This window comes from Rattus norvegicus, chromosome 16 (genome assembly GCF_036323735.1).
Source record: "Rattus norvegicus strain BN/NHsdMcwi chromosome 16, GRCr8, whole genome shotgun sequence".
Lineage (NCBI taxonomy): Eukaryota > Metazoa > Chordata > Mammalia > Rodentia > Muridae > Rattus > Rattus norvegicus.
In genome coordinates this window covers 26,442,667-26,470,135 of record NC_086034.1, presented here as the reverse complement: position 1 = coordinate 26,470,135, position 27,469 = coordinate 26,442,667, and the positions used below count along the sequence as shown (strand labels likewise).

Here is a 27,469-nt window from a genome sequence, read left to right as displayed (position 1 = left end):
GTTGAAACAAACAAGCACGGGAGCCGTCAGTCTGTAACCTTCAGTGAGCTTCAGACCAATGAAACTGTTTCAAACAAAGTGACCAGCTCCTCAGGAAGGACACTAAGGGTTAACCTCTGGCTTACACATGCACACTCACATATGTACCCACATGAACAGGCTCTCACATGCATGCACACACAGTAAGTTTATGCCAGTTTTTAGTTATTAAAAACCTTATGTTATTTTCTGCCTGATTAACACCAAGCAATTCTTTTATTGAGCCACACCAAAAGAAAGTACCTTTCTCCAAAAGTTACCACATCTGTACATCAGAAATACCACTCAGCTAGACAAGGCATGCACAGGACTAACTGTAATTCCATTGATACAATCTGTCTTAAATTTGAGCATCTGCCCAGATTCTTAAAAGGCTGCTATTTAAAGAAAAACTACAGGGGTAAAACTGGTTCACATCAAAATTCCTAAGACCTCCTTCCTGACTGCTTTCAGGCAAGTGTTGAGAGTGAGTGGTTCCTATTTCTGGCCTAGAATTAAGTAATGGGTGAAATTTGATCTATGCCCACCATGGAGTCACCCCCTTGCCTCTCCTGTGAATGAAAACATCCAAGATATGACATTATCTACACTGGGTTCTGTCTTGACCACAAAATATCTAGTCTTATGTTTGACTCAGAGCTGACCCTTCATTATGGGCAACACCGGCGTCAAGGGTTATGTGAACAATCAAGTAACCACTTGAAACAAGGCTATCTCCGGACTTACAGCCTTTGAAGTAGAACTGTTTGTCAGTGACAGAAGGACCACTTACAACTCCATCACCCTACGACAGCCAAGTACAGCATGTGGTAACACCCCTGTCACTCACCTTGCTCTCCTATACCATCATCACAAGGTCAACTTGCAGAATTTTCAGACACCATTCCTTAAAATACCTCAATCATTTATTTCTTACAATGTGCAAAATTCATCTCTGGAATTCTTCTTAGTGTAATGTGTTTAACAAGGACAGATTAATTATCCTTTTCCCCAACAGAGAGAAAATAATGGTAATCTGTGTATTTAGAGAGCTTCCGTCTAATAAAAGGAACTCCCCCAGGGATTCCCAAAGAAGGTGACCTAATTTGGGGAAGATGCTTATGGATGGTTTTCTGAGGAAGTGATAGCTGCAGAAATGAAAAACCACAGGACGATGGGAAGGACAGGAACGTGTACCATACAGAGGGACAGCTGTGTGAAAATGGCCCATACTGAGAGCAGGTCACGAAGCTTGAAAGAACATGTAAGGGGTCCATTTCAGAGACAAACAGACAGCAGCAGGGCTCTCAGAAGCATTGAACAAATGTGGGATGATTAGGGAATGAGGCCTCATTTTAATCAAAGCTTGAAAGAAAGCCATCAAATATTTTTATTTATTTACATTTCTAAGATTGTTCACTTACAAAGGGAGACTAAAGCTGATGGCAACCATTAAGTAGACAAAGTGAGGTAATTTAGATCTTTGTACAACCTGGGCTGGTTCACCCCTCCTTAGGCGGTGACCACCACGGGAGGTCACAATATAGATGCCAAACTTAATGTGGACACCCGATCAGCATAGCGTACTACAGCCCAGAACCCCTGGACTCAAGCGATCCTCCTGTCTCAGCCTCCCAAGTAGCTGGGACTACAGGCTTGTGCCACTGCACCCAGTAATTTAGATCTGTGGAATGTTCTAGTCAGCCAAATGTAAGAGAGGAAAAGAATAAATAAAGTATAATTATAATGGATAACATTTATTAACCACTTACTTTCTGTCAAGCACTGCTCTAGTGCGATATATGGAATGCATCCTTTAGTGCTCAGAGTAATGGTGTAAACTGAGTGCAGCTATCATCCCAATCTTGTGGATGAGGAAAGGACAGGTAAATAATGTGTCCAAGGTGGTACAGATAATAAATTACATATTCTAGATTTGATTCCATGCAGTCTAAATCCAGAGCACATAGCTCTTGAGCATGGCATCCAGGAGTCAGGCTTGCACGTCTGGGAATATGAAGTGAGACGGGAAGGGATTGGAGAAGGAATATTACCACAGCTTGAACTTTGACCGCCACCAGGTAACCTCCAAAGCTACTTAGCACGCCACGGAAGTAAACCGTAAAGAAGGAGCTCGTCAGTGCGCTGCCAGCACACATCCAGTATGTAATGCGTGAAGCACCTTCAGCAGTTCTAAGAAAGATAATCTTTTGGCTTAGAGTCTCAATTAGAGCTTGAAGACTATTCTAAAGAAAAGTTCCGCTTGAGCAACAATAATCTTTGACTTTTGGTCTATGGGGAGCCTATCCTGACATTTCTGCAAGTCCATACTCAGGAAAAATACTTACATCCTGATTCTCACTTAAGATGAAATTTGGCAATGTTTTTTTAAAAATGTTAATATATCTTAAACACATAGTTGGCCCTCCCTATGCACAGATTGTAAATCCACAGATGCATTCAAACATGGGCCTGTTCCTCTTACAGAGGACATAGGCTTGGTTCCCAGAACCCACAAGGTAGCTTCCAATCATCCTTAACTTGGGTTCCAGGGGATGCAACACACTCTTCTGGCCTCCAAAGACACAAGGCACCCATGATGTCTGTACATACATGCAGGCAGTCACTCATACACGTAAACTAAAACCTTTTAAAAATCTAAAATAAGAAAAAAACTAAAAGGACATTTAAAGATTTTTTTTCCTCAAACTTCTAAGTCATGAGTCTATGTCTGTGTGTCTCTGGGAGGGGACTGAGAGAAAAGTAAGGCTGTGCATAAGTGTCCTGCTTGCCTTTCTTTTTCTGAGATATAACACTAACCAAAAGCAACTCGGGGAGGGAAAAATTTATTTCAGCTTTAACTTCCAGATCACAGTCCACAGTTAAGAAAATTCAGGGCAGGAACCGAGGCAGAGACTGTGGAGGAGCACAGCTCACTGAGCTTCCTGACTTGCTCACTCGCTATAACTCAGCTTTTATATGCCCCCGGCCTACCTGCTAGAGACGATGCAGCTCAGAGTGACTGATGCCCATCAGGCAAGATAATCGCTCAGAGGCAGAGTCAAAGCTCTGTCAAGTTAGGCAATCATATTATCATTATTATGATAATTATCATCACCAACATCACATGTGGGTATTTGCCTGCACGGATATGTGTAAACCGTTCGCATGCGTGTTGCCCCTCAGAGGCCAGAGAGGGCAAATAATCCCCTGTGACTGGAGTTACAGATGGTTGTGAGCCACTGTCTGGGTGCTGGGAACTGAAGCTGGGTCCTCTGTAAGAGCAGCCACTACTCCTAACCTTTAAGCCACCTCTCCAACCCCAACCAAAAAAGTCTTCAGTTGAGGTTTCCCTTTTTCCCAATTGACTTTTGGTGGTTACAAGTTGATAACACAAACTGCCCAGCACAGTGCGGATACAGAGTCATAATGTGAAGTATGTAGATGCCATGATCGAGACTGCTTAAAACACACTGACGACAGGGAGTTCTCAAACTTTAGCACAGATTAAAACAATCCACAGCACTTGTTACAACACATATTTCCCTGATGTGCTCTAGAGCTTCAGATCCATTAGTGCACGGCCTGAGAATGTACACTTCCTGCCTATATTCCAGGTGATGCTGATGGCCCTGAATCACGTGGCCTGCAGCACGTCTCTGACAGGCATGCTTTCATACTTTATTGTAGGTAAGAACCAACTGGAAGTCTTACTATTCTTTTTGCAGGTCTGATATTGAGCAGACCACAATTTGAGTGCCTAGACTTGTTGTGGTTAAAATATAAAAATTAAAAAAGGTTGTCTTTTATCCCCCACTAGGTCTGTCACTGCAGTGCCCCAAGATATCTGCTGGATATCTTGCCAGAAGCACACATTCCAATTCCATGATGGCCCAGACCCGCCGCCCCACACTCCATTACACTTAAATCTACACATGAAAGAACACACAACACAATAACCTTAGATCCAATTGATAAGATAATTGCCCACCTAAACATACAGAGCCCAGTACACATCCATCCCTTAAGAACATTAATAACAACCTGTAAATATACAGAGCGGAATCTTAATGTCACCTGCCATAGCTTCTTGCCCTCTCCCTCCTGTCTCTTCTCCTCTCCGCCCATCCTTCTTTCTCCTCCAATGACAGGCCTCCTTCTATCCTGTACCTGCCCCTCACCTGTATTTTACAAATTCAGTGGGGAGAAGGTTCTGGTGAAGTCACCTGAGTCCTGAGTGCGTGACTAGGCAGCTGTCCTTGGGGCAGTGGAATTAGCATCAAAATACAGATAACTCCAGGGCAAACCACGCATAGACTTGCAGGCTCTAAAGGTGAGAGTGAAGCACTGTTCAAAGCATACTCAGATGGTCACAGAGGAAAAAGAATTTTTAAGGGTTGCTCGATCTAGGAATAACACTGATGAAAGTGTCCCAGTTAAACAAAGCACTCTGTATTTTGGCAATTATGGGGATGTCTTCATCCAGGCTGGAATCAAGGCACTAATATCCCTCCACTTTGCTGAGTGAAATAAAACTCGCTCTCCTTATGTTCATTATCTTGAGATTGTGAGTCCTGCTGATACTGCTCTTCCTATGCTAATGTTTTTAAATCTCCGCCTAGCTCTGCAATAATGGGAGACCTCTGAAAGACTGAATTTGAAATAATCAGTTTGATTAAAGACATGCATGACTCAGTAATACGTCTTCAATCTGTATTACTTCTTGACTAAAGCCTACTCCTTTTGATTTATCACAGTCACTTAGAGCATAAATCTCTCCGATAAGCGTTCAGAACAGGGGCTGGGGATGCGCTAAGCAGGAGGAGTGCATGTTTAGCATGCATAAGGGCCCAGATTCAAATCCTAACACCTGAAATGTAATTTAAAAGGAAGTCGAGGACTTACAACTTGAGTTAGATGATCAGGACTAACACCCGGCTCTGCTAGTACCCGCTACTCCTCAATTAACATAAGTGTCCGGACTTCAGATTCCCTACTCTATAAAACCACTAATGAAGCTGGATAGCCGGCTTGGAGACACAGGGCTGTGATCTTGGCACTCAGAAGGGCTAAGGTAGGAAGCACACAAGCCAGGATTACTATGAACATCCCTAATTTAAAATCTGAAACTTTAAGGAAGTAAGGAGACACACAAATTCCACCTCCTGTCAGAGAACACAGTTAAAATGAAGACATAATAAAAAACATTGTAGAAAATCTCTGGCTGCAGAATAGGGAAGGAGAATAAAAACAAAGTAGAAAACTTCAGAAGTAAAAGTCACGCTCAGTGCAGTGGGCAGAAAGCAAATGGGGCTACAGGAGCGGCGGAGAGGGAATACAGTGAGGCGTGAGGCAGGCACCGTACACTACATTGTTCTAATTATCTCAACTTCAATATGATTTGAGAGTCAGTTGAGTATTCCAGAGCGCTTTGGGCCAAAAAAGATTAAAAGCTAAATTGAAAACTATAAAAATAATATTTCACAACTCCCTTTAAAGCAGCACTTAATTCCAACACTCGGCTCCACATCGGATCCTGTTTAACCCTTCCTGTTCCCATTACCCAGGTACTGTGCACACACCAGCCACATGCAGAGAGCCAAATCCCCTTCAGAAGCACGGTGAGGTGTTCCTGCCTGAACTGTACTCTGATCAATATGTGGTGAAGCCCTAACCCCCATACTTCAACCACAACTGTATTTGGAAGTTATTACAATGAGATCAGCAGAATAGGTGCTAATCTAAGGTCACATGAAGACCAAGGGAGAAGGAGCCATCTGAAGCCAAGGGAAGGGATCTCAGCAGTACTAACTCAGTAGTCATGGACTGTGTTAAGGGCCCAGCAAATGCATCAGGGAAACCTGAAGTAAACAATGGCAAAAGAGACATTGTGTAGGGTAGATACACTGTAAGTCAGGGTTCCCTCTTGGGGTTCTTAAAGAGAACTTAAAGGAGAACTTAAGAACGACTCAAAAAGAAACTCAAGGACAATGTTATTAGAGTCTGAAAGAGAACCCCCAGGGCAGACCAGCTGTAAACTGCAGATGCAGCCCGGGGGGAGACGGAGAGTGGGAGGAGCATTCCATTTAAGCTAGCACAGAGGTCAGGAAGCAAGGAAGTGGGGAGAGAGAATAAGGAAGCTCAAAACGCTGGGGAGAACATGTTAAAGAAAGCTTGTTTGCCACAGATACAGAAGAAAAGGGGAAATCACATTTCCCTGGATGCTTTATACGTGGCTGGATTTACTGCTCTGGTAGAAGACAAACTGGAGGGAAAAGGAAAGGGTCACCTTGTTCCACCTATCTCTTTAGCATGCCTTAAACCGACCTCTCCTTCCTAGGGATGGTCCCGTGGCCAAAGGAAATGCCCAACTTTCGCTGGAATGTTAGATCTGCTCAGGCCAAGGCTTCTGTTCTTTCTGTAGCACGTGACAGAATGTAAGCCCCAGCTGTTTCCTTTTACCCAGAACAGCACTAAGGATGAGGGGCTGTATCCTCACAGGAGTCTGCAGCGAGCAATGGGAGTGCGAGGAGAAGGGAAGTTAGATAAGGTGGTGAGTCACTCCAGTCCACCTGCAGCCTGCAAGGCTGAGAGACGGGCTAGCTGGAAAGAGCACCTCAGGGAGCACCTCAGGGAGTCCAATCTGGAAAGGATTCTGATTCCTTCAAGCTCTCAGCACCCATCCAGCCACAGCAGCTGATCTCTGTTTATACACTCAGTTTTTGAGGATTTATTACAGGCAGGGGCTTCAAACAAAAAATAAGAGCAAAAATAGGGGAGACAGTAAGAGCAAGGAGACATTTGATCATTTGATCTTTTGAAGGTTAGATGGAAAAATAAAAAGACACATCTTCGTATTCCAAAACTTTTAAAAGTACAAAAAGAGACTGTTTATTTACTTATACACACACACACACACACACACAAACACACACACACACATACACACACACACACACACACACACACACACGTATGCTAATTACTAACACCTAAGGGTTAGGGTTCAGGTTACAGAAAGCCAAAGTCTAGAGAAGCAAAGAACCAATTCAATCCACACTCAGAGCAGAGAAAGGGAAGTGGGAGTCATGTATTAACCTCATAAAGAAGAATACAGGCATAATTAAATTAAGTTGCAGGACTCTCCTGTATTATTCAAGCGGGCCTTAAATGCAATGACAGGTGTCCTGAGGAAGCAAGAGAGACACCAGGCAGAAGTTCTGTGACAAAACTCACCAAAAGGGACTCAAAGAAAAGATGTTAACGTAATGTCCTTGGCTTTGAGGTGAAGGAAGGGGTCCAGAGCAGAGCAATGCATCTGGAATACAAGGAAACATTATCGTCTGGAGTCTCCAGAGAAGCCACCGCCCAGCTGGCACACTGAGAGGCTAATCCTCCTGTGGCCTCTAGAACTGTGAAAAACTAAACTTGCAGTGTTTCAAGCTAAGTTTGTTACAGCAGCCACAGAAACTGCTGCTCAGACAGAAATACGCATGCGTGTGCACTCGTGCCTGTCTACATCTGTCTGTGCTGTAATTCTGTAAACAAAAACCATCATTACCATTTATTTTCCGTAAGCACACCTCTGCTGACTCCAAGAACCAAAGCGTTATTAATGAAATAACCATAAGACTAGCATGGAATTTGCCGTCCTATTCTGTCCTTGTTGGCACAGTACATCCAAATACAACATGAAGCTCTTCCACTTTAATGGAAACTTCCTGTTGCAACTTTAAAAATGTGTACCATCCATTCTTCCAATGTCCTGGAAATAAACATGGAGATTCATGCACATTTTCCCCTAAAAATACATGTACTTCCATGTAAACGAGAAAAATAAAACAAAACTGGTGTTTGGGAAGAAGGGGATAACCCACCCATCCCCTACAGCTAACTCTTTCCCATTCCCTGGACAGGCTAATTGCATGTTCAAAAGTCAATACAAACATCGAGTTGGGACAGGAAGCCTCTCAAGAGCCGCTAAAAGCATCTGGCGGAAAAGTAGAATAAGCAGAAGACTAAATCCTTCATTTCTAAGACTGAAGAGATGAGCATTAAAACAAAAGGATAGCACAGGAAAGGGGCCACAGGGTCGGGAGGGGGTGCACAAGGCGATAGATAATCATGCCCTCACCTAGCCCTTTTGCTGGCTTGGGGGCTAGTCTCTGACAGTGTGAGCAAAAGAGACAAAACGGAATCCATGCCCTTTTACAGGCCCCTGGAGGTCCAGTCTCATTTTCCTACCAGCTGCTGTCTATTGACTATGCCCATTTCCTGAAAGCAGCTCCCCTGGGCCAAGGGCAAATGGACACTCTGCTGCTCCCCAAGGGAGGTGAAAGTCAGAGCCTGCACCAGTGGGGAGAGGAAGCAGAAGCTGTAGAACACAGCCCAACGTCACACTACTTTTTAATCAAGAAGCATACAAAGCTGTAGAAATAATAAGAAAACAAGCCTGTCACAGACCCAAACACATCTTCCCCTGACAGCCTCAGCTTAGACCTGCTTCAGTTGTCTTGCAGGAGTGAAGATTATATAAATCCCGCAAGTTCCTGAACCCACCTTAGATAGGATTCTAAACCTGTAAGACATTAGAAGCGTTTGCAAAAGGTGACCCCTACTTGCTTCATTTATTCATTTCTTTATCTATTATTCACTCATTTGTCCAAATATCTACTTGTTTACTTGTTTATTGAGAGTGTGGTGTAAAACGTCAGGGTTAGGAAGGTAAGCTGCTGAGCTGTCTAAAACACAGCTTTCTATAAAGCAAATTCAAGATCCCAGGAGCAAGTTTTCCTCGCAGCTTGTTCTGCTAAGGTAGCAAGTATCTAGCTATGGTGCTTGGGAGTGTCAAAGAAAGGGATTAAAAGAAAATTAACGGGGTTGGGGATTTAGCTCAGTGGTAGAGCGCTTGCCTAGCAAGCACCAGGCCCTGGGTTCGGTCCTCAGCTCCGAGGAAAAAAAAAAAAAAGAAAAAGAAAATTAACGACCAAATGCTAGTAGCTTACAGCACCCCCCCCCCTCCACCTTCCCACCATCTCACAGTTAGTGGTGACAGATGGGCGGGCCTTGTCTAGCAAATGAGCAGGCCCAGTGAGTCAAGTCTCTATTGCACCTGTCTGGTTCTGCCTGCCCAGACTTACCTTTATTATTATCATTATTATTATTATTATTATTATTATTATTATTATTATTATTATTCCTCAAGCTCTGGGTCTATGCACTGATGAATTAAAATTCACAAACAAAGCAAATGAGATAAAGATTCACATTTTTAGAAAGTCAAAGCAAATACTCTTAAAGTTTTGAGCTTGCTTGCTAGACTCCTGGTTGGCAATGAGAATTCTAGAGCCATCCACACCACATGCGGTGGGCACTCCTGAACCGATGCTAAGTCACATGAGCAAGGAGTGCTGGCAAGGCGGGGACGTATCCGACTCAGTGCAGCATAAGCAAAGCCTCTGTGAAAGTTCAAGCGGACTATAAATAACTGATGTTTAGAAATGCCCCTCAGTGTGTCCACTTATAAAGAGGAAATGGCCGGGTACTGAAAACAAGCCGTATGCACAGAACATAGGAAGAGACTCCATAAAGCAGCATCTAGATAGTCGAGGCAAAGAGGGGCACCAAAAAGAACAATGGATCCAGAAAACAGAAATGTACTCAAAAGTGATACCAAAGGGGCTGGGGATTTAGCTCAGTGGTAGAGCGCTTACCTAGGAAGCGCAAGGCCCTGGGTTCGGTCCCCAGCTCCGAAAAAAAAAGAACCAAAAAAAAAAAAAAAAAAAAAAAAAGTGATACCAAGTCTCAGGTAAACATTAACCTTACCCATGGTCTAGATGAATTGCTTAGCATAATTTCATTCTAAAAATATATAGATGGTAAAATATATTATGTGCATGCCCTTCTAATACTAAAGTTACCTTAGTAGCTCACCAATGGAATCATTTCTTCAAACTGCAAGTTTATTACAAGTTGACAAACACCATGACCAAAAGTAACGTATTTCCTCTTACAGCTTATGATCCACCATGAAGGGAACTGGGCATGATGCATGGCAGAGATCTAGAAGCAGGGACTGTGGCTTGGATCGCAGAGGAACACTGCTTAGCAGCTTGCTCCCCACAGATTGCTTAGATGTCTGTTTTAAACAACTGAAGACCACATGTCCGGAGGTGGCATCACGCAAAATGGGCTGCATTAATCAGGCAAGTCTTCACAGACAAGTCTCCAAGTCAGTCTGTGTTTACACAAATGAGGCTCCCCTTGCCCAGCTTGCATCACACTGACGAAGCCCTAATCAGCACAGGCAGGATGTATTAACTGCCCGGTGTTCGATAACAAATTGTTAGCGTATGAGCTTCAAGTTAAGTCCTGATGGCCAGTTAACACAATAATAGGACTGAAACAGTCAAGACAAAATGACTTAAAGCTTGACTTCCATGGGCTTCACTATCTAAAGGGCTTTGGGACAGTAATTCTATCTGCATCAAACAGTTCCTCCAATTGTATGGCTTTAGCTGACAAAGACACAAACTACCACTTGTAATACATGCTCAGATACAAGTCATTCATTGTAAGCCACAAAGATTAAACTCCTAAGAAACAAAATGCTTGCTAAGAATATATACTTTCGGAATTCTGTTTTTTTTTAAATTTTAATAATTTCTTTGAGAATTTTATTCAATGTATTTTAAAGACATGCACACAACCCCAATCTTCCAATTCCTCCCAGAATCACTTTCTCCACCTTCCCATCCCTTCCCACCCATCTTTGAGATTTCTTCCTTAAATTAAAAAAAACAAAACAAAACAAAACAAAAAAAAAAACCAACCCTGCCCTTGAGGCCTGCAGGTGTGGCTGCTGTGTCATGCCTGTGTCAATAAGTGGCAAAGAGGAGAGAGGCTGTCTAAGCTCAGTGTTTGGACCTTTGAACATCTGAATGATTAGTAGCCTAATAGTCCCTGAAAGTGAGACAGCCACCAGTGCGGTGCCAGGACAGGGAACGACCTGGAGAGTAAAAGAGCCCCACCTGGTAGAACCAGGGAGCTGGCCCTGGACCTGGCACTCATCAGCTACAGCACTCAGGGGAGTGGGCCCTGCACCTCACTTGGGCAACACAGTGGAGCTGACCCTGGTGGTGGAGTAAGGATGGAGGGTGTAGTGCATAGCCATGAACATGAAAGAACTAACCCTGCCACTTGTCTGCTGTGCAGCGGCATGGGGAAGGAGAGATATGCCCCACCCCCACCCTTTCACCTACAGCAGAACGGATAGCCGATAGCTGGCCCTGAGGTGATCAGAGCGGGAGAGCCGGCCCTGCCCAGAACTTGCTGCAGCACTTGGAAGAGCAGGCCCTACACCTCACCTGGGCAGTATAGTAGAGCTGGCTGTAGATGTGGGGCACTGCAAGTGAGCAGGCCTCCAGGGTGTGAGCATAGGAAAGCTGGCCCTGCCTCTTCCCTGGTGTGTAATGTCACAGATGTGGGAGAGACACCCTTCTTCCCTCCCTCATCCCTCCTCATCTATGGCAGAGAGCTGACTCTGGAGTCAAGAATGGAGGAACTGGCCATGTCACTCACAGGCTGCAAGTGACCAGTCCTATAGGACCAAAACTACAGGACCTCCATGACACAGGTCAACAGGTTATTTGAGCGGATTCTAGAGAGGCTCCAGTATTGATAGAGTAGCAGAAACCAGAAAGCCTTGTAGCAGACCAAGGGATCATTGCAATAAACATTTGCAAACAAACAAGGACAAAAGTTATACTGTGGGACACACTATGACACACAACACTTCCGCGATGAGATTTTTTTTTTGTATGTTGCAGGGGGGTGGGGGAGAGGTTGCAAGACTGGAGAGGGGGAGTTGACTGTTTTGCCCTTCTCAACACCCCTTGCCTTTTAATTCCCGTTCTGATGTTTACTTCTTCTATTAGTTTGATTGTTTTTGGTTTCACATAAAGGGGAGAATGTCCAGTATTTATTATTCTACATACACCTGGCTGATTTCACTTCCTCACAACACTGCAAGCAAATGCAACTATGATTTGACCATAATTTCCAATAAACTCTTTCAGGCAGATGATTCTTCCAAGCATCTTCTTTAAAGGTTTCAGATTCCACTTGTCCAGTCACCACTTCAGGAATATCATGCTGTTCCCTGAGGCTTTAGGAAGGCATCAGCTTGATCCTCAGAAACACGGGAGCCAAGAGTTGAGTTTGTGACTCACACTTGAGAAATCAAAAGAAGAGCAAGCATCCTGGAGCAGCGCCTCCTGGAGCAGTGCCTGTGTGCACCGCTCATACTGTGGGAGCTTGTGGGCAAACCATGAACCACCTGGGTCCACTGCACCCAGCTACCAGCCGCAGAGCTGGAGAACCTGCATGGTGACTTAGTCATGCTCCAGTCTCGGCTATACCTATTCATTCTGGAGCTACACGGGTTACAAAACCAAAGGTTCTAGAAGTCCTGAGGGACAGCAGTAGAGCTGAGGACAAAGAGCAAAGTCCACACCTTTTAAGCCACATCCACCCCCACAGGACAAGCTACAAAGTACCTGGGAACATGTATGAATAAGTTAGTATTTCTTTCTTATTCTGAGTATCTTAAAGTTGTTTGTCATTTTTATCAGTGGCTTTAAATTTGGGTTTAAGTAATTACAACACGCAGACATAAAGTTGCTTTGGACCCATCCAATGCAAGGGATGTAACAACACTGGAGAAGTGTCCCTTGCTACCTAAGACAAATTATCCTGTCAGTGAATTTTCAACAGACAATACATGAACTAAAGAACAAGATGGAAATGCAAACTGTCAATGCTCTTAAACACAGAACAATAGCTCATCACTTTTATAAAGGACACAGCCAACCTCACCCTCACCCCAACCCCTGCCATCTTTATTCTGCAGATCTTCTGAGAAATAGAGGTTTATTCATTTGACCTGTGCATCTATGGACAGAACACATATGAAGAAACGTACACACACACAGACACACACACACCACACACACACACCACACACACACACACACACACACACACACACAATGTGATAAACTATACTTGCCAGGTTGAGATTTTTAAAAAGCACATCATGTTTTATTGAAGATACAGTGCTAGACAGTTTTCTGTCAGCTTGACATAATCTGAAGTCTTCTGAGAGGAGGAAACCTCGATTAAGAAAATGCCTCCCTAAGATCAGACCGTGAGCAAGCATGAGGGATATTGTATAATTAGTGATTGATGTAAAGGGCCCAGTCCATTGTAACGGGTGGTTCTAGAGTCTATCAAATCTGTGGTGAGCAAGCCATGGGAGCAAGCCAGTAAACAGTACCCTTTCATGGCCTCTGCATCAGCTCCTCACTCCCAGTTCCTGCCCTGTGTGAGTTCCCGTACCAACTTTCTTCAATGATGAACAGTGATAGGGAAGTGTAAGCCAAATAAACCTCTTCCTTGACAAGTTGCTTTGGCCACGGTGTTTTTATCACAGCAATAATAACCCTAACTAAGACAGATGTGGTTCAAAGAACATATTTTTACCAAGTGTTCTTGAGAGTTACTCTTTTTTTTTTTTTGAGAGTTACTCTTAATACGTGTTTGTGCATGATAGAAATAAGGAACCTGACTTATGTCAGAGAAAAATAAAAGCAGAGCTCCAAATAATTAGATTATAAATGAACTTTGGAAATCCACACAAAGTATAAACATTTCCTACAAATTGTACTGATAACCATTATAACAAGATGTGGCTAAATAAATTTGATAGCTTCTATTAACTTGTGAGCAAAGATTCTTGATATGAATCTGATTACAAACTCTTAATGTGCTTTAGGGAAATGAGAACAAAATTAGCTTATGGACAAGAGAAAATTAATTAGAACTGTAAGGGGCGTGGCATTATTGAGGTATAATTCTCTTATATGAAGAGCAATAACCCAGCAAACATAGTCACAATTCAGAAAGCAGATGCTTTTCAGAATGACCAAAGTAGACAATACTTACTTAATGACCAAAGTAGACAATACTTAATGACCAAAGTAGACAATGCTTAAAAAAATAAAAAAAAAAAAAGATGTTAGTACTTTATACTTTTCTCAAAAGGCCCCCATGAGGTCTTAGATATGAGAAATTTCTGAAATTTTTGTCATTTCCTAACTATGCATATGTATACATAGACTCTGGCTGAGGCCAATGCTCTGAAGGGGGGACAGAAAAAAGAAACTGGAAGGTTAACTATCCTAAAAGTAGACAGTAGGGCCTGACTCAGGGAGAAGTACAAAGGAAACCTTGAGTTTATCAGTAATGTTTTGAGTTTCCAGTATGCTCATGTGTTAGTTATGTAAGTGAAATTTAACCTCTAAGAACAAAACCTCAAGAACACAGTATGGGGAAAAGGTACCAACTACGTGCAATCAGCCTTACAGCTATAATCTCCTCACTAGTAACTGACAAATATTTGTTCCCTAGCCCAGAAGCAAGCAATGTGGGGCATGTATGCATCCACCCATCCACAACCCGTCTATCAACCCACCCACCCACCCACCCATCCATCCATCCTACCATATCATAAAAATGGTCTGGTCCGGGGAAAACTGCAAGCAAAAGCATTTGTTTTATACCAGTGCTTTCACACCCAAGTTTTATACCTGTGCCAGTGTAGACTGACAAAATAAAACAATGGTAGGTAACTTTGAATCTAATAGTTCCCAACTTAAGTGCATCTAAGAACTGATTGGGCCTTCGCCCTCAAGTGGAAATCAAGAAATCTATTTCTGGAAAATCTCATAATCATTCTGATAAAGCTGTCTCCAGCATCACACTGCGAGGACATACTGCTCTAATACAAGGGAATTAGCCTCTCCACACATTCCAAGTTAAATGAACCGGATCACCGTTGTAAATGACATCAGGTGACATTGGACAGATGACGAAGAAGATGAATAACTCAGGTCCTCAAGGAGCGTGCAGACAATGGAGGAGTCAAGCAGGGGACAGCTGTATTGGTCAGCTGCCACAGATCTGGCTGCAGCAGTTAATAATTGACCTTCAAACACTACTGGCTTTCTGTGAATGCTTATTTATTGCGCAGTTACTGAGGCTGCTGTGAGACAATCATGGCTTTGCTCCAGGTACAAGAAGGCTACAAATCGGCTCACTGCCTTCGTTCTGGAACCAATGCTTAAGAGAGGCAGACCCTGTCTGTAATGTCACAAAGAGCTGGAGTCAAAGAACACAGTTTATTCCCAGCACTTCCACTCATAATCTTGGATGAGATAGCTAAACTAAAAAAAAAAAAAAAAATTAATTCTGAAGGCCAAAGCACTCCACCTCTCTTTGGGAACAGTAATAGAGGACCTGACACCAAGGCCACTATGAAAATCCTTACTCACATACCAAGTGGAATGGGGTAGCATAACACAAAATTTTATCACGGCTCTCAAAGAGCATATAATTTAAACTTATGAATACTTTATATCTAGAATTTCCCACTTAATGTTTTCAGACCGTGGTCAACCATAGGTTACTAAAACCATTGAGAATGAAACTTCTAAGGGCAGGCTCTGTATACTCCTCATTTTGCTACAGAATCCTAACACATGCACACGCATCTACATACTGTCTTCTCTCTCCCTTCCACTCCTAACCAGTCTTCTAGAACGTCAGTCTCATCGCTCTAGTGCCTCTCTAACATAGTCCTCTACTCCAGGAACAATCAAGAACCCAGAGACAGTCACTGTGCCCGCTGCACTCCCTCCCAGCCATCTCCCCCGCTCTGATCGTGACCGTTATTGCACACCTGAACCTCTGAGGCCACAGTGAGCCCATCTTTTTACAAACTTTGTCCCAGCCTTGAGGATTTCTAAAGCCTTCCTTTTCCACACTGAAATTTTCCAACTGCTTCTATGTCCAAGATAAAGGTCTCAAGCCACTTTCACAGCGTGCATCTACTCCACTTCTGACACTCCATCTCGGACAAAACCCCACCCCTCATGCCATCTATAATCTAGAATGTCCTTCCTCATTGTCTTAGTCACAGGAAACTAACTCCGTGCATGCATTTTTATATTACTTTTCTTTTTCTTCATTCTGTTTTTTAATATTACTTTTACTTTTTACAGTCCAGTTACAAGCTTTGTATGGATAAGAAAAGATACCAAAAAGAGCCTAGACCACTGAACGTACCTGACTACTTGCTGCTGTCATTATTACTGCTACCTTTATACTTTGAAATTCCTTAATTTATATATTTTATATATTTATCTCAATAACTTAGTTTGCATATTTATTCCCTTGAAATTCAGTAACTTTATTGTAATAACATTATTTTTAACACTGACATATTTTTACTATTCCATATACATAAACTTAAATAACTTTTGCCATGGCAACTTACTTTTTCACTATTATTAGGGATGTTGCAGTGATTTGCCTTTAGAATATTTCTTTATGTTCTGTTCTAATTGTTAGTTTAAGAAAATCTCCAGGAAGTGGAATTTGATAAAATGGAAGAAAACATACACATAAGACTCAAGTCTTTATATTTGGAAACTGTCTGACCAGTGGTGGCCCATGAGCTATGGTCATACATGTTTTAATCTCAAGTCCAGTCACAGCTCTTGGTACATTTTAAGCATCTAATAAACTAAGTGAAAGGAATGGGAGAAGGAAAGTGAGAAGAAGTTAGAGAGAAGGGGAGTTGTGGGAAAGCAGTACCGTCCACTGGAAAAGTTCAGTGCAGCTTCAGAAAAGAAGTGGGCTAGCTCAGAATGAGCACGGACAGAGAGGCTGAGGAAAATGAAGCATATCAGGCTGTTTCGATGTGCTTGCAAATCTTGCTGAAATCCTCCTAGTCATGATTCAACAGGTCTGGGGTAGAACCTAGGGCTGCATTTTAACAAGCTTTTTAGCAATACTTCTAAAAATATTTAGCAATGCTGATGCTATTGGTCCACGAAACAGATTTGAAATAGTAAAAAACATGTGGTTATACTAAAGAAATAGGTATCACAAATAAGCTTTGGATCATAGTAGCCAACTGAATGAAAGGGGTAATGGAACTGAAAATTAGCAGATAGGAGCAAATGGATTGTGAGTTTTATTCTTCCTACCTCCTATCCTCCCTGGCACATTCAGCTGAAACCATAGCTCAAAGCTGATGGGTGCTGTCTTATCACTATTTCATGGCAACCGAAGGCCTAGTTATAGATCTTGTCATTAAAGTGACATAGAGGAACCAAGCGTTATTAACCCTCTCAAACTCATTAAGCCTAACTCATTCAAATTCAGTAAGCAGTGACTACCAGTTCTTGGAGCATACATCATCTGAACACACTTCAGACAGAGAGTGAATACATACAGAAAAGAAAGGTGGTTATTCAAAATGTGAGACACTAACTCTATCCAGGGAAATGCAGACAAAGGGGAAAACAGCCTTGACAGATAACTAGTGGCTAATTCACTCTGTGTCCCTTCCAGTCACCATTACTGTTGGAACACTGACAGGAAGAAGCCAGCATTTCTGGAACTCTCTCAGTCATTACATTAGGGCCTGGAAAGGAAGATATAGCAAAAACTGAAAGGACAGGAGTAACTTAGGAAGGCTGAGCTCAATTCTGATCTCGGGCGTTTTGCCAGCATCCTCTCCTCCCAAGGTTCTCAGAAGGCTTTCTAGCAGGAAGTCACTGCTTCCAAAGCTTATGAGATCACCAAGGTCATGACCAACTCCTGTGAGGAGGGAGGAAGAGTGCAGACAGCATTACAGCAAATCCAAGTGTCCTGTGCTTGAAAGGTGAGTCTTTGCGAAGGCACTTTCAATGTCCTCAAGCATCTATTAGAATCTAATTTTAAAGTTCCTATCAATCTCTGTCTTGTATGTACTATGTGAAGCCAGAATATGGGCCATGACTACCTAAGGTCAATCCCCAGCACCCCACTCACCCCCAGAAGGCCAAACATAACAATATACACTTGTAATCCACGTGCAGAGGAGGAGACATCTGGTCACCCAGTCTACCTTAACTGGGCAGCCTTAGGTACCAGAGGTAGACCCGGTCTCAAAAGTAAAAGGTCGAAGGCACTGGGGAGCACCAGAGTTCGACTTCAGGTCTCCACAAAGCAGTACACACAGCCAATATCAAGAGTATTTAATGATGACGCTTGACCCATTTCTATTTTATTTTTTTTTTGTTTCTTTTTCCTAACCCTAACCCTAACCCTAACCCTAATTGACCCATTTCTAGAAAGATGATTCCTTTAAAATTTATTGCAGATAATTTCACTGTATTTCATGTACATTCCCTTCCAAACTTCCAAATTCAGAAGTCCCAAGAATTCCAAATAAATAATCCATGAAGTAAGATTTCAACAACAAAATTAAATTAAAATTAAAATTAAATTAAATCATTCTATATTCAAGACATTTAAACCCCAATGGGTCCTAGGCTATGACACACAAGAATCCTAATCTAGTTCTATACAGTCTAGATCCAATTTACTATATCTCGTTTGTCTCTTTCTTTGTTTTCAATGTCAGGATCAATCCCAGGGCCTCAAAAAGACTCAGCAAACACTCAACTACAGCATCACAGCAAAGCCAATCCCCCAGCCCAAGAACAGAGACAAAAAAAAAAGAGGAAGAGGAGGAAGGAGGGAGGGGGGAAGAGGAAGAGGAAGAGGAGGAGGAGGGGGGAGGAGGAGGAAGAAGAGGAAGAGGAGGAGGAAGAGGAGGAGGAAGAAAAGGCTAGACAAATAACCAGTGGCTAATTCTAATTCTGTATCAGTCGCTATCAAATCATTCCCCAACCCTCCCTCTTCTCCATTGTTTTCACATTGTTCCATTATTCTAAACAACTGTACTCATCTGTCAGTGATGATTCTGACAACACCAACCTGTCTTTCCACTTTGCTCTTCGTAATACAGTACTTAATCTAGAAACAATGGCAGACAAGTTAGACTGCATCGCTAATCATCAGTACTTTTGTAAAGGATTTCTGAGACAAGTTCTCATACACTGTAACCCATGCTGGTCTTGAACCTGCTATGTAGCATAGGTGCTAGGATTATGGGTGTGTACACCACATCTGACTAACTCAAAAACTCTGTCCTCATAGACAACATGTATGAGTTTGCCTGTCTCTTGGGATACACATATAACTTAACACTACTGCTACTCTTGCACTTGACATTTGGGATATCTCTCATACCAATAAGTGTTTCCCCCATCAAGGTAAAGTAGACAACAAGTATAAATCACCTCAACAAAAATGTTGTTCAATTATTATTTGATTTTTAAAATTATCAGTGTCAGGATGTGGAGTATGGTCCCAGACAGGTAAGGAGTTTTAATTAAGGAAAAGCATGATTAAAGAGCTGCTTTCTAAAGGTTAACAATCAGTGTTGTATCTGACTAGAATCCAAGAAATAAGCATCATAGAGAAGATCAAAGAGAAGCAACAATAGAGAACACGAGAACACTACTAAAAGGTGATTTGGAAAGGGGTTTTTTGAATGTCAGAGCCATGAATTAAAGCGAAAGTCATAACATAATGGGAAGCAGTCCCATAAAAGAAATGAATGAAGTAAACAAGGAAATGAATGAAGTAAATAAGGAAAGTAGAAAATCCATGAGTGCTCTAAGTGGTGCTCCAGCTAGGAGCATGAATTAAAGGATGCGTAGGGACAAAGCGCACAGGATAGTCTGATGGGACCAGAAAGACAGCACAGCGGAAGGGTGGCTATCTGACATACGAGAGGCCCTGTCCAATCCACATCAGTAGTGTTAAAGATAAAAAAAAAAAGTAATTTTATAATCTGATTAACATATCTTAACTCAATCCTATTCAAACTTCTAAGATTAACTAATAAAGACAATTTAAGGAGCTAAAAATACGGAGGTGGGGTGGGGGGGTTGTTTACAAAAAGTATAAAACTTTAAAGTACAAAGAATACATTAGGGTCTGGAAGAATGGCTCAGTGGTTAAGAGCACTGACTACTCTTCTAAAGGTTCTGAGTTAATTCCCAGCAACCACATGGTGGCTCACAACCATCTGTAATGGGATCCCGTGCCCTCTTCTGGTGTGTCTGAAGACAGCTACAGTGCACTCATAACATAAAAGAATAAATAAACTTAAAAAAAGTTAAAGAGAAATGTAATAAGCATTTTACAACTCTAATGAAAAGTACATAAATTCAGCAAAACAGGAAATTCAGTTAAATTTGAAGTATAAACTACACAACTAAAAAATGGCTTTTTGTACTTAGTCAATTCAATATTTAAGAATCTACTGTCAAACAAAAGGGGAGAATAGAAGCTGTACTTGAAACTATCTGAAGACACAGGCAGAAAACCAGGGAGCTAGAGAGATAACTCGGCAGCCAAGAGCGAGTGTTACTCTTGCAGTGGAATCTAGTTCAGTTCCCAGAACCCACTTACAACTTCCTGTAACTCCAGCTCCTTTAGGGTCTGTTGCCCCAGCCTCTGCCTCCAGCCTCTGCGGACACCTGCAATTCATGTCCAAGGACACACACGCACGCACGCATACTCACACACACAAACACACACACACACACACACACACACACACAAAACCAAAAATAAAATAACTATTTTCTTTTTTTAAAAAAACCGTCCAGTTATGAATATTCTCATATAGAAGTCTTTAAAATGATCATGCAGGCATTTTGCTACTTCTTAGCACATACCATAACCAATCATATCTACTATCCAACAGAAAGATTCCCAAGTAATAGTCAGCAGTGCACACTCCTTCCACTCCACAGCATGCGTTCCATTTAGCCAGGTCTGAACACCTCTAATAACTGACTTGCTTTCCTGATAAAGCCATTATTAAACTCGTGACAACATTCACTTTATGGATAATTTATATTTCAAATGAGCTTAGTCAACTGTGATGCTTAAAACCTTGCCATGATTACTGTGGGCTCCTTTCATTTATTTCCAACATTAAGTTTGTTAGGGTCCCTAAGATGGCTGTGTGACTCTAAACTCTGAACCCAAGCCTAGGGCCCATAAGGTAGAAAAACTGACTCCTGCAAGTCGTCATCTGACGTCCATAAAGTCACTGTGCACAAACAAACAAACAAACAAACAAATCTAATAATCTTACAAATGTGCTGTTTGCTTCAATGTGGGAATATACAATAATACAGGCACACAACAGGGAGCTGCTTTTTCCTTTAGAAAAAAGAAGCCAAACTGCGAACTGAGTTGTTAAGGCACCCCTACTGCTATGCCTGTCCTCTTTGACTCGCTAAAAATATATTCAAAAGACTTGGAGTTGGTCCACATAACTATCGACCTGATGCTTCTATTTCATCCGTTGCCCGAAGTGTCTCAACCTGCCTAAACTATATCCTAACTGTTCGCTTTAGATTTTCAAAAAGTGTTTTTCAGAACAGCATGCTTGATTACAATACTGTATAAGTCAGGGACTGTGCTCAGAAGGCCACTGTCTGTGCTAGGTTGTCTTGTGTGGCTGGGATGATCGCCATAAGCCCAAGAGCAACTTGGGGAGGAAAAGGTTTACTTCACCTTACCATCCAGGGCATCCAATGCATGAGCTTAAGGCAAGAGCTTAACGTGAAACCACAGAGAAATGCTGCTTACTGGCTTTCTCCTTCTGGCCTCTACCTCCTTGCCTGCTTATCTACCTTTCTTACAGCACTGAGGCCCTCCTGCCTAGGAGGGTACTTCCCATGGTGGGATGGGAAGTAATTACCGATCAAGAAAATGCCCCACAGATATGTCCACAGGTCAACCTGCGGGATGCAATTCCCCAACTGAGGTTCTCTCTTCCCAAGTGACTCTTGTTTACATCAAGTTGACAGCTAAAGCTCAATATGCCATCATTTACATCAGTCTTTACAACCACCTGAAATCTATTATCACTTGTCTACTTCCTCTTATCACAGCTATCTCACAGGCAAGGAAATACCTAAAAGTTGACAGTCATATCAGACCAACAACATGCCATGATCACTGAAGAGATAGGCTTGGACACCATGTGTAGTCTGGTCTACTATCATAAAAAATGTCCCCTCTTGATTTCTTCCTTTAAAACTAAAACTTCCCTTACGACTTGTCTCATGCACATACAAGAGCCTCACTGGGTTCCCTGTGCTATGAATTCTCACTTACAAACCTAGTGGGGTCTTTTCTGTATACTTGTCTAGCAGTAACTAAATAAAAAGCATCAATGTTGCCAACTAGTATCTCTTCCTCAAATTTATTCCAAAAGGAGAGTCCATCTAGAAAACATTCAAAAACTAAAACCACTGACTGGTTCCTTAACTACATCTTATCATGCACAAGAATTTCTATTATAAAGCATAGTTCAGAGAGGAAGAAAAAAACTGGAAAATGAAGGAAAGGAATGGTCAAGGAGTTTCTAGAATAAATAATGAATTGCTGGTATACAAAAGTTCAAAATGGCATTAAGGCTTATCGCTTTCCGTGTATGCATGTGTGTGTGTACGTGTGTAAGTGTGTGTGCATGCGTGCCTGTGTGATACCTTTGTGAATACACACATCCATATATGTGTGCAGATGTGGGGGTCTAGGGGAATGGAAGCTCTAACTTGATATTAGGTTTCTTCGTTGATTCCTCTCTACCTTTACTTACTGAGGCAAGGTTTCTCACTGATTAAGGAACTCGCTGATTCTAGTTGTCTACCTAGCCAGCTTGCCCTGGAGATCCCTGTCTCTGCTTCCCAAGTACGAGGACTTCCCAATACCAGGTGGCTACAACACCTGCCCAGCTGTTATGGAAATTCTAGGGATCTAAACTCCATTCTGCACCCTAGTAGGTCCAAGCACTTCATCCACAGACCCATCTCCTTAGCCCCAACTTTCAGTCGAAAATACACAGTATATAGTTTTGAAACATGAAACAAACATATCAGAAGCCCAAGGAAGAGAAAAGCATGGCCTACCCCACAAATGTGTTGTTCCTGTTGATTATCCACACTGTGCTTTCTGCTTGCTGCCGCTCTGTGGCAGATGGTACACGCTTCAGGTAAATTACTTATGGATTCCTTATAGGCCCAACTTCCTCAGAAGTTCAGTTCAGAGGGAAGAAATACCAGTTTGAGCAGGCAACAAATATGTCTACATATTTAGAGAAAACATTGAATAAAATAGGCCCGACTTAATTATTTTTAATTTTCCACACAACATTTCTTATAGTCCAGAATCCTTATTAGTTTTTTGGTTTTAGTTCTCAGAACAGGCAATGATCATTTCCTTAGAGTTACCTCCTGGGCTATTCTTGACCTCCCTAGGCAGGGCGTCCCTTGATCTCCAAAGCCCCTAAAATGTCCTGAGAGGCTCTGAATTACTTTTCTGCAGAGAGACACAAAGATTCCTGTGTCTACATGGACTCTCAACTCATTCCAAGTCAGAGCTTTCTATTTTATAACCCCTGTTGCTTATTATAAAACTCAAAGAAAGCATAACACTATAAATAAGGGAACCAAGACTGCTTCACAGGTTATACCCCCTGATGCAGAGTTTCAATCATTTGTGTTGCTTTGGGGTCAGACTTTTTCTTTTTCTTTTTCTTTCACGACTCTCAAATGTTGTTTAAAATCCAAAGGTTAAAATAGTGTACTAAAATACAATTTTCATGACTACTTTATTCTTTATTAAGCCTCAGCTCATACAAAGGCTCATTCATTTTAAACTGCTATTTTTAAATGTGCCTAACTCCCCAACTCATTGCTTAGAATATGTTAACAATTAGGTATTCTCTTCCTCTGGAATAAAAAGAAAAGTTCGGAATTAGTTTCTTTCCATCTAATTTCCTCCTCCCCACCCCAATTGCCATCCTGAATATCAACATTATTTTAAACTTTGCTGTTATCTATTACAATAGCTTCATTCATAGGTCATTCACAAATGTCTTTCTGAACATTTCTGTGTGCTGTATGTCTCTCAGGAATCCTATGTATTACAGGCTTGGGCCCTACTGGGCAGTGGCAGGATGTTAATGAGGTAGGCCATGTGGAGCGATTGGTCCTGTAGGTATGAGAATGTGTCTTTTAGGGAATTGTAAATTGGAAGCTTTGTCACATGGCTAGCTTTTGTCTTCCCTCTCCCATCTGAATAAGGATCTCTGGCTCTAAGAATTTCAATTATCAACCCTTTCACCACAGATCTTGGTTCTAATCATGTGTTCACCTTTTAATCGCTACTCTTATAATGTTAGTACTACACACACCTATCCTTACACTTCTTTTTTTTTTTTTTTAATTTTTTTTTTTTGGTTCTTTTTTTTTTTTTTTTCAGAGATGGGGACCGAACCCAGGGCCTTGGGTTTTGAATGTTTTATATGAATATATATTTCCTTTTTAAATTGGAGTTTTTTATTTGCATTTCAAATGTTATTCCCTTTCCTGGTTTCCTGTCCATAAGCCCCCTATCCCATCCCCTCTCTTCTTTAATGAGAGTATTCCCCCTCCCCAACCATTCCCCCTCCCCACCTCCCCAACCTGACATTCCCCTACACTGGGGGTCCAACCTTGGCAGGACCAAGGCCTTCTCCTCCCATTGGTGCCCAACAAGGCTACCCTCTGCCCACCCAAGGCTACCCTCCATTCTGTAGCTGGAGCCATGGGTCTGTCCATGCATACTTTTTGGGTAGTGATTTAATCCATGAGAGCTCTGGTTGGTTCATATTGTTGTTCTTATGGAGTTGCAAGCCTCTTTAGCTCCTTTAATCCTTTCTCCAACTCCTTCAATGGGGACCCAGTTCTCAGTTCCATGAGGTAACCCAATCACAAAAAAACCACACATGGTATGCACTCACTGATAAGTGGATATTGGCCCAAAAGCTCAGATTACCCAAGATACAACCCACAGACCACTTGAAGCTCAAGAAGAAGGACGACCAAAGTACAGATGCTTCAATCCTTCTTAAAAAGGGGGAATAAAATTATTCATAGGAGGAGATACAGAGACAAAGTTTGGAGCAGAGACTGAAAAAATGACCATTCAGAGCCTGCCCCACCTGGGGATCCAGCCCATATATATACAGCCACCAAACCTAGACAATATTGATGAAGCCAAGAAGTACATGCTGACAGGAGCCTGATATAGCTGTCTCCTAAGAGGCTCAAGAGATCTTGTGTAAGTCAATATGACAAGTCTCCACATGATACACAGCTGATACTCCATGGTCTGAAGTACATGCAGGTCATATCAGCATGAACCTCAAAGTGACTCTTATTCCAGAAGTAATAATTTTCACAAGACTCCAAATATCATTAACCAGGAGGGGTGATCGAATGTTCAGAGCTGTCTCTACTTGACCCTTTGTCTTCTCAAACCATCAGAGTTATCACTTTCTTTCAGGACCTAGAGATTGCCATATTTTCAACTGTAAGAGATGACCAAGCAAACTAACAAACAACAAATGGATTGGTTTCCTCAGTAGCTTTTTCTGAGAATGGACTGGACACAGCGAGACATAGACTGGACATCGATTCAGGGAAAGCCCTGCCTATGGGCAGAGGGTTGTATCCTTCAGGAACCAGCAGCCCCTCATGGGACTCTTCACAGAGGGACCACAAGCTCTGCCAGCAGCCTTTTCCTCTCACATCCCAGTACCTCAGTGCATATGACAGAAGGCATCTTACCCTCAGATGAGAATGCGCATATATTAAATTGCCAAAACGACAATTTACCATTTGATTTAGACACTTTAAGACTTACGGCTTATTAAAGTACTGACTGGACACAAGAAGACTCTATGAACTACAGAAGAGGTCTCTACTTCCACCAGTCAAGTCTGTGTGATTTTTTTTTTTGCAATGAATGGAAGTTAAAACATGTGAAGCAATAGGCTGACTCCTCCATTTTGACACATGAATATTATTACTCCCACTAGATGGGCCTCAGGTTTAATATAGCTTTTTGCTTTATTGTCCAAAACAACGTGTGAGCAAAATAAATGGAAACTTAATAGTAGAGTAAAACCCAAAACTCCTAGTAATATAACACCTGGGGTTCCTCATACCCAGTCCTGCCACCGAGTTTAAGGAACATTGCTAGCATGATCTCATTAATCCTTAGAGCACCCCATGAGAGGAGTGGGCAGCAAGCATTTTAATCCCCTTTATAAGATGGAAAATAGGCTGCATAACTCTCCCCAGTACTAACTACCAGCACGCAAGCCTATAGTTACGCAAAAATTGACAGACATCTCATAAACTGTTGACTACAGTAGGCCACTTTAAAGAAAATGCCTCTGAGGTGAGATGGATTTCAGTAAGGCTCTACATACTATATTGTCAGTCTCATTTCTCAGTCTTCAAAGTCTATAATGATCTGTCAAAGTAATTTTTAAAAATGCATACTTCCTATGATGGCTAATCTTAACCATCAGCCTGACTAGAAGAGAAATACCTCGAAGATTAATAAGACACATTCTTCCATATATCTTTGAGGATATCTGCAGAAACAACTGGCATGCGGGCCTGTAGCTGAGGGATACAATTTTACAAAGGAAAAAGCTAACCACCATAGACCTGTGTGTGTGTGTGTGTGTGTGTGTGTGTGTGTGTGTGTATGTGTGTGTGTGTGTTTATGTGTGCACACGAGCATGGACACGCGCATCATGAAGTAAGCAAGTTTCCTCTGGCATATCCTTCTACTGTGAGTTCATGCTTTGCCAAAAACCCAGAAACATGGCATTAGCCTGCCATGGAATAAAACTCCACATGCTGTGAGTCAAAATAAAGCTTCCCTCCTTTTAGTTTGTTTCTCTTGGGAATTTGTCATAATAATAAAAAAACTAAAAACTGCCCTAGACTTCATGAAACCATTTAGGACTATGACTGTGCTTCTAAAACACAGTCTCTTCAAGTTCTTAGCATTAAGAGGAAGGTTGCCAAAGAGAGACCCATTGGGTTTTGGCCTATAGGAAAATTTCCTTGGCACTCCGTTTGAATAGACAGTCATTTAAAATCTATGTTAGGGGCTAGAAGAGAAATGGCTTAGTTAATAGACTGTCATACAAGCATGAAGCCTGGAGTTCAGATTCCTGGAGCCATATACATAAAAGCTTCCTGCACATACACAAAGCTAACTCTAAGGATGAATAGACAGCAGACCCCTAGAGCCCCACGGCCAGCCTAGCTGAATCCATGAGCTACAGGTTCAGTGAGAAACCATGTCTCAAAAATTCATGCGTAAAGTGATCAAGGAAGATGCTCAACGCTGACTGACCTCCAGCCTGCGAGCATTAGAGGTGTATAAAGATGATATGCAGATTGTGGGGGAAATCATTTGCTCAACCTCAAAATTAAGATGAGGTGTGGGAGACGCATACAAATAAATCCTCCAAGATATAAGGATAAGCACTTCCAACAACAAAGATGTTTGGCAAGAGGCTGGAGAAAAATCTAAGCCTAAGGCACCAGGAGGCAGA

At 42.0% G+C, this 27,469-nt stretch overlaps 1 protein-coding gene and 1 non-coding gene across 19 annotated transcripts in view; one reads left to right on the top strand and one right to left on the bottom strand.

The window, feature by feature from the left end:
• Psd3 (pleckstrin and Sec7 domain containing 3) overlaps positions 1 to 27,469 on the bottom strand; it is a 563,941-nt gene that overhangs the window by 332,400 nt on the left and 204,072 nt on the right. The gene's annotated exons all lie outside the window — the stretch shown is intronic.
• LOC120097601 (small nucleolar RNA SNORA17) lies at positions 10,851 to 10,978 on the top strand. The gene has a single exon (XR_005495170.1). It is a non-coding gene; the product is annotated as a small nucleolar RNA SNORA17 (small nucleolar RNA).